Here is a 7,639-nt window from a genome sequence, read left to right as displayed (position 1 = left end):
ATACCCATATTCTATGAGCCTGTGGAAGAAAACAGCAACACCTGATATTTGTATACTGCTTTATAGTTTACAAAACCCTTTCAAATACACCAATCTAATTAAGTTTATCCATGCCATGTTCCTCTAATTATCCATTATATTTTATGCATTCTAGATCAACGTCTTATTTCTAAGACCTCTTCTATCAGAAACTTGATGCATGGGAAATATGGCTAAGCATAACTGACCAATCCAAATGGTGTTAATAATTCAACAGTCTTTTCTATCTTGCTTTGCCCAAGGTTGTGTCCACTCCAATAAGTGAAAGGGCTACTTCTTAACCTCCCTAAGGCTCCCAAACATTACAGGCTCACTACCTCCTCGGTGTCACGGTTCCAATGTCCACTTCATGAAGCATGCTATGCCACCAAGCAGCAAGCTGCACGAGGGCTGCACTGTAGCCTCAACTTTCTCTTGAGCCATTTTATTTTCCTCCCAACTTACCTACCTGCCTTCAGCCTGAGACCCTTTGGTTCACTCTCTTTTCTGCTGTCCAAGTGGCTTTTCAAAACCATAAATATCACCATGTCACAGTCTGCTTTAATACCCTTCAGTGGTTCCAACTCTCCAGGCAGCTTCCCCAAGTGTGCAATGCCTGTGATGATCTGCCGACTGTCCACCTTCATGCTCCCTGACCCCTGCACACGATGCCCCACATCAAGCTGTTAACAGTCTGTGAGCACATCAAGCTGTTTCTTGCTTTTATCCATTTCAAAGACGTTTCTCTATTTGAAATACACTCTTCTGCTCAATCAACATCAGGAACTCCTACTGATCCTTCAGAAACCTCCAACTCTGAAAAGGCCTCTCTTCTGTCCGGGAAAAGCTGATCGTCTCCGTTGGACCTGCCACTGTACTTTATCTTCACTTGTTATATTGTGTGGTAGCCATGTGTTTGCACATCTGTCACTCCTTTCGAGTTATCAGTTGCTAGAGAACAATTCTTCGTTTCATTTTTCATGTATCCCCCTGCCTGGCACATCATACCGTAGGTATGTTTACTCAATGAACTAAGAAATCAGTCATCAGAAGCAGCAGAGATTCAAAATTGTGTTATAATGTTTCCACACACATTAATAGGCACCAACACTGATTCTCCACTTCAGCTCAGGGTTTTCACTTGGTTTTGATTAAAGCCAGAGGCACAGTGGTGGGACCATCCAAAGAAAAACCCTCATGGTCATTAACCTCCCTGAGAAACCCTCATTTTTCCTGCTACTTGTTTTACTAACTCTTATGACTATTCACCAGTCCAGCCCATTAAAAATTATAAAGACCCATAGAAACTGCATACCGCTCCAACTTGTCCTAAAACACTAAAGTTACCACATAAGAGCTGTGAAGAGTCCACCATTAAACAGAGTCCACCATTAAACCAATATGAGGAGAATTATAAAGTGAAGCCAAGAATTGATCTGGGGAAAAATATACATTTGTCTCAGAACTCAAGATGCTTCCTAAAAGAAAAGAAAAATACCACCCACACAGTGTTCCATCAGCTAACTTTGCTGATGCATTTGTTTTTGACAGCGTTAGCACCAAAATTAATGCAAAATTAATACATATCTAAGAATTTAGCATAGCAGGAAGAGGGTGGGGGGGAACATGAGTTTCTAGCTGAATGCTTCAATTGACGCAGTTTTACAGAAATTACATGTGATGGGGAGGAAAATCATTTGACCACTTCCACATTTGATGGACAGTATCATGCTTCCGACTTGACACGTCCACAGGAGTGAGAAAAGTACACACCTTGAGACTTGCTATTTGTTCACAATCTCTGCATCTAACATACTGTAGCAACTCATTTGGAATATTAAACTGCAGCAACTTATTCAAACTTCTATGAAGCTGCCAAGGAAAATGAGATGCTTTGACTGGAATAACATGTTCTAAGTGCTCTGCAATGTAAAAGAGGTGTTATTCTACTTCCACTGTACCCAGGGAATTCCACAGAGTTTGCCCCCAATTGTCTTTAATAGTCTGACCATAGGACTTCCATAACATTTGTTCTTTCAAAATCTTATTTCATTTGAAGGGACAGTAAGCAGTCAATAATTTGTTTCATCCGATTAATTTGTCTGGGAGGATATTTTTTGTCTCTATCTTTTTATATTGTAATGCTTTATTTGATCATGATAAATATGCTTTACTCCACAAAGACATAGGAAAGTTTTCTGTGATTTCATTATAAGAAAGTTTTCTCTTCACATGAAAATATTTTTATTGTATATTTTTATTGTTACCTATTAGGAGGGGAGAGGGAGGGACAGGGCTAGGATGTCAAGGTTTATCAAATGTTTCCCTGATTCAAAATAGGTTTCTATGTCAGTGAGAAGCAATTCCATAGAATTGAATATATGTTTGGATTTTTTAATAATGAAATATTAGGAATAAACCCAACTGCTATAAAAATCAATCCCTAAGAATAATCTAGAGGCAAATTAATATTTGCTGGTGGCAGTGATCCATTCAAGGTGCCAGCACCCTATTGTGACTTAATCTCCACAATAGCCTACAGCACATTACAAAGACATTTATGGGTCTTATATGCTCTTAGCTGCCTTGTTGTGGAATCAAACAAACAAACAAATAAAAATTAGTCTCAAGAGTAAAGAAAGAATAAACAAGATCTTTCTTATCATTTTTTTAAATTATTATTTTTTGTTAATCTTTACCCAAGGTTATTTTTCCATTGATTTTTAGGAAGAGTAGAAGAGAGAGGGAAGACAGAGAGAAACATCAATGTGAGAGAAACAAATCCATTGGTGGCCTGGGCCAGGGAGGAGCCTGCAACCAAGGTACATGCACTTGACTGGAATCAAATACAGGATCCTTTGTTCCAAAGGCCAACGTTCTATCCACTGAGTCAAACCAGCTAGGGCTCCTTTCTTAACATTTTTGTAAGAGTAGATTCAACAAATAAGAAATATTTAGGGGGAAATACCTAGAATTCTTTTATAAGCCTAAAAAAGTATAGTTAGAAGCAAAAGGTTGAAATGTATTTTCCCTTTGTATCTTTCTTTCCTAATGTACTTTTGATAAAAACAAAATTGTATTTCTGTTTTTTTCCAACTATAATCAGCTGCTAATTAATGTATTTTCCCTTTGTATCTTTCTTTCCTAATGTACATTTGATAAAAACAAATTGTATTTCTGTTGTTTTTTTTTTCAACTATAATCAGCTGCTAATGAATATGATGAATAAAAGTTGCTATACTAAGGGATTTTATGATAACATGCATTTGAAAAGTCTCAATCATTCAATATCAAGAATGTTATAGAGTAATCTATAGTCTACAGTGCACCATCTCAGAGACAAATACTCCTAATTTTTCCATGTGCTTTGGATCAATAATATGAAAGAATCAAATCAAACTTTAATACTCAGGAAATAATTATTTTTTTAACTAACTGCTTGTAATAGAACTAAAATGCAAAATAAATTAACTCAACCTGTTTGTTTTTTTCAGCTTGGAAATTTACAATAAATATGAAAATGTAAATAAGTTGTAAACTAGAATTTTATTTAGATTCATTCAATACCTCATACTGAACAAAGAAAAGATTTTTAAATATATAAAGCAAAACACAAACTTAAAGTAAAACTTAACATATCCCATCTAGGTAGCACTTAATTTACAACTAGGGATTTTAAACCTTAAAAATGCATTTTTATTTGCCCTAATGTACTGTATTCACAAGAAATATGCACCACTGCATGGAGGTAAGGTTCTATTGATTTGAAAGTTTTGCTAATGTTATTCCCTGTACTAGATAAGTTCATGTAGAAATAAAACAAAGGAACAAAATCAATATTGTTTCATTGTGAAGTTTTAGGCAAGAGGTACTAATTGAAATTAGAATTCAATCAGGAAAAGCTTTTCAAGGGAAATTTAGCACAAGATCTTTAAGTAGGCCCAAGTAATAAGACAATCAATTTGCTTTCCTTTGTTTTTTTTCTTTCTTTCACTCTACTTATTTTTTTAAACTAAGATAAGAGAAAGAGCAACAACTACCCAAGTGTAAGAAAAAATGGTACTTCAACAGTGCTGAGAAAGTAAGATAGGGGAATAGACAATTGCAAGTTTGGGTAAAAATTGAATTTAACAGAATAATTTCTCACATCTCTAACTTGTAAATCAGCATTTTCTTCATTCTGATGTGAGCATAAAACAAGAGATACCTAGAGTTAAGTGGAGTGAAATAAATAAATAAATACACTGGTTCTGGCCACAGGAGAACTGGGCAACTCCTCTAAGTAATAATAATACAAGACACTCTACATGGAAATAAGGAGGCTATTTGTGTCCAATAAAAAAATTGCAAAGTATAACCTATTTTTAATAAGTTGCCTATGTTGTAAGGAAAGCTTCTTGAGGATGTGATAACTGAGAAAATGTCCTAGACTGTATTAATTAGCCAACAAGGGGGAACATTCTTGAAGTTTACTGAGTAGCCCACATGGTGAAAATGGACCCCCACAGGGAGGCTGGCCAACTGTTGACCAGAAGCTCTAGGGCTGTATCTATACAAAGACATGAGCCCTGGGCCAAGTGAAACAACAATATTCAATCTATTCCATTACTATTTATAAAACAAAGAATCAAAACAATATCTCCCTAAACCATGGGGCAGGAATAAAATCCTCATGTTTGTAACCCTGAGTGGACAGCATATCTCAATGGAAGCAAAGGACAGGTAAGAAGAAAAATGTGTGACTTCCAATGGGAATGAGGCAACCGGGAAACAGACATCCCCCTAATAGAATTCATATTTTTCTTCTATAATTGAATTCAGTAAGTAAATTAAGTAATTTATAATCCAACAATGTATACGAGATGGCAAAACTAAAGCCTGAAACACTATGAAACACTTTGTGTAGGAATTTAAGAGAATAACTAGGTAAGTAGCTTAATATATCCTTTTAGTAAATTATAAATATATTCATATATTGCCTAATAAAAATATAAAATATACTAGAAACTAATCCTATAACTTTAATCAGAATAGGAGATGTCAAATACACTTTGGGGCCTTTTTTTTTACCTTCTATTGTTTTTTTAATGCTTCTTCTGCATAAAATGCATGTATTATTATACAGAAAGAAAACTTTCTTTTCATTCATGCTGTATGTCAGTTACTCATATTAAATACAAATCTATTGGAATGGGAAATATACTATCTGAACAGCATTCTTGTCACCTATGAATTAATTGCAAATTTAAAACTATATGCTATTGTAGTATGACACATGGAAGTATTTAGTATGCTTGCCAGGTATGTTTTAAGTCCTTAGAGTAAAAATCATTTTACTTAGTACAAAAAAATTTGCAGTGGAATCTACATAATTATAATTATTCATGCAAAATACTTCACACAGCTTCATACAAAAACAAAGTGATTAAAAGACTGCCATTATGAAGGAACAGAAAAATATGTTTATAAGTTTAGTAGGTTGGTTAAGATCAGAATGTATATAAATTCCAAACCTAAAAATAAAAATATAGTTGTGATTTAGTAAAGTCAAAGTCTTGAATTGTATCAAATTGACGCTCCTTAAAAGTTAAGATTGGTTTTCCCCAAAGAGCCAGTATTCAGAGAAATTCCCATTACCGCCTTCTCCATCACACACCTACACTCCAAAGAGAGCAGAGCTTTTGAGTTCACCATAGTTCACCTCCCTTTGAAGATCCTCTTGAATGTAACACTGGCTGACATTACTAAATCTACCAGGAGTTGCAGCATGTAGAATAGCTTAATTACTACCAAGTACTACATCATCAAGCATTCTTTCATCCAGAACAGGCCCTCCAGGTGATTCTGACATGGATCCCATCAAGCATTAGGCTACATCAGTGGTTCTCCAAGTGTGGTCCCTGAGCCAGCAGCAAGCATCACCTGACAACATGTGAGAAATGCAGATTCTCAGTTCCTACCTAGACCTATTGAGTCAAAAATTAATCTGTGTTAACACGCCCTCCACGTGATTCTTATGCTAAAAGTTGAGACCCATTTCTCTACATCATACAACATCCTATTTTGGTCCTTAAGATGAAGTTAGGATGAAGAGGAGGGACTATAGGAAGCACCTTCAATTCAGTTTAAAAGTATGACATGGTTTCAAGGAGGTGACAGCTATTTAAAGTCTATACCTCTCTTTATAGAAAAGAACTAGTGTAATGGCAGTGGTTTCCCTAAAGCACACCCCGGTTGGTATTCCCATGATCCACAGGGCCCTGCTTCGCCCTTAATTTTTCTTTCTCATTTGGAAAAGAGGTCTTTTCAAGGTCATGCACTATTTACCCTTTTCTCTCCTTTCTCCAGTCACATAAGCCAGCACTAAGGAAGTTTCTGAGAGTTTGTTTGTTTGTTTGTTTGTTTGTTCAGTTCATCTAGTCTTTCTCTCTGAGGAAAATTGGCTTTTTCGGTTTATCTCCTTTGCAGACATGGGATAGCAGGGACTAACATCAGCCTACCCTTACAATCCCTGTCCCCTCCCTCTCCTCATCTGTGACTCTTCAGACTCATTTTTCCCCCGAATTTAGCAAACTTGTTCACTTACCATTCACTGCCAGCCAACTCGCTCCCCTCAGGCACTTTGCATTCATTGCTCTTCTACATGGAACATTCTAGAACCGAAGACTTACAAAGCTACTTCTTTCTGGTCATTTGACCTCAGCCTCAATGCCTACTCCTCAGAAAAACCATTCCAGAACACATGGCCAACCTTAGCCTTAGCCATTCATGGCTTATCATTTCACTGTTTGATTTATTTACTCTCCCTCTGAAACATACTCTTTTTATTTCTTTATTTGTTTGGACTCTTTCGATACAAATGTAAGTCCAATGAGAGGAGGGACCTTGTGTGTCTTGTTCACCATGTTGTACCCAACACCAAATAGCACCTGACACTGAAGAGTTGACATTTCTTGAACATGTGTGTGTATATGTATATATAATGTTCAATAAGTGAATAAAAATTACCATAATTTTATGTTTATTCCATTATTTAGAACTCTTTTAAGTGAAAATAAATGAAACCATTTCAATGCCATTTAATCAAAAAGAATATTTGTTAAAGGATATAAGAATGTCTTGCCCACCTGGTGTGGCTCAGTGGTTGAGCATCAACCTATGAACCAGGAGGTCACTGTTCGATTCCCAGTCAGGGCACATGCCGAGTTTCAGGCTCAATTCCCAGCAGGAGTGTGCAGGAGGCAGTCAATCAGTGATTCCCTCTCATCATTGATGTTTCTATCTCTCTCTCCCTCTCCCTTCCTTTCTGAAATCAATAAAAATATATTTTTTTAAAAAAATGAATGTTTCATAGAAATCTAGGAGAGTAACTCATTCATGTTCAGAACAACTGGACTAAAAGCATGGAATGCAGGTCAGGCTCTCCTCTTCTCTCATGCTGTTCCCAATCTTTTCTCTCGAGTCATGTTTGCATAGCTCATATATCTGGTCCACATGGCAGAAAGAAGGACACCACCATCTTTGAAGTTGTACCTGTTCCAGTTTAAGCCTGATGGAGAAAGAATGAATTTTCATTCTTATTTACAAATCCAGAAATGTCAGGCAAGTACTCCATTTGACC

The sequence above is a fragment of the Myotis brandtii genome, unplaced genomic scaffold (genome assembly GCF_000412655.1).
Source record: "Myotis brandtii unplaced genomic scaffold, ASM41265v1 scaffold83, whole genome shotgun sequence".
NCBI lineage: Eukaryota > Metazoa > Chordata > Mammalia > Chiroptera > Vespertilionidae > Myotis > Myotis brandtii.
This window is presented reverse-complemented; position numbering follows the sequence as displayed.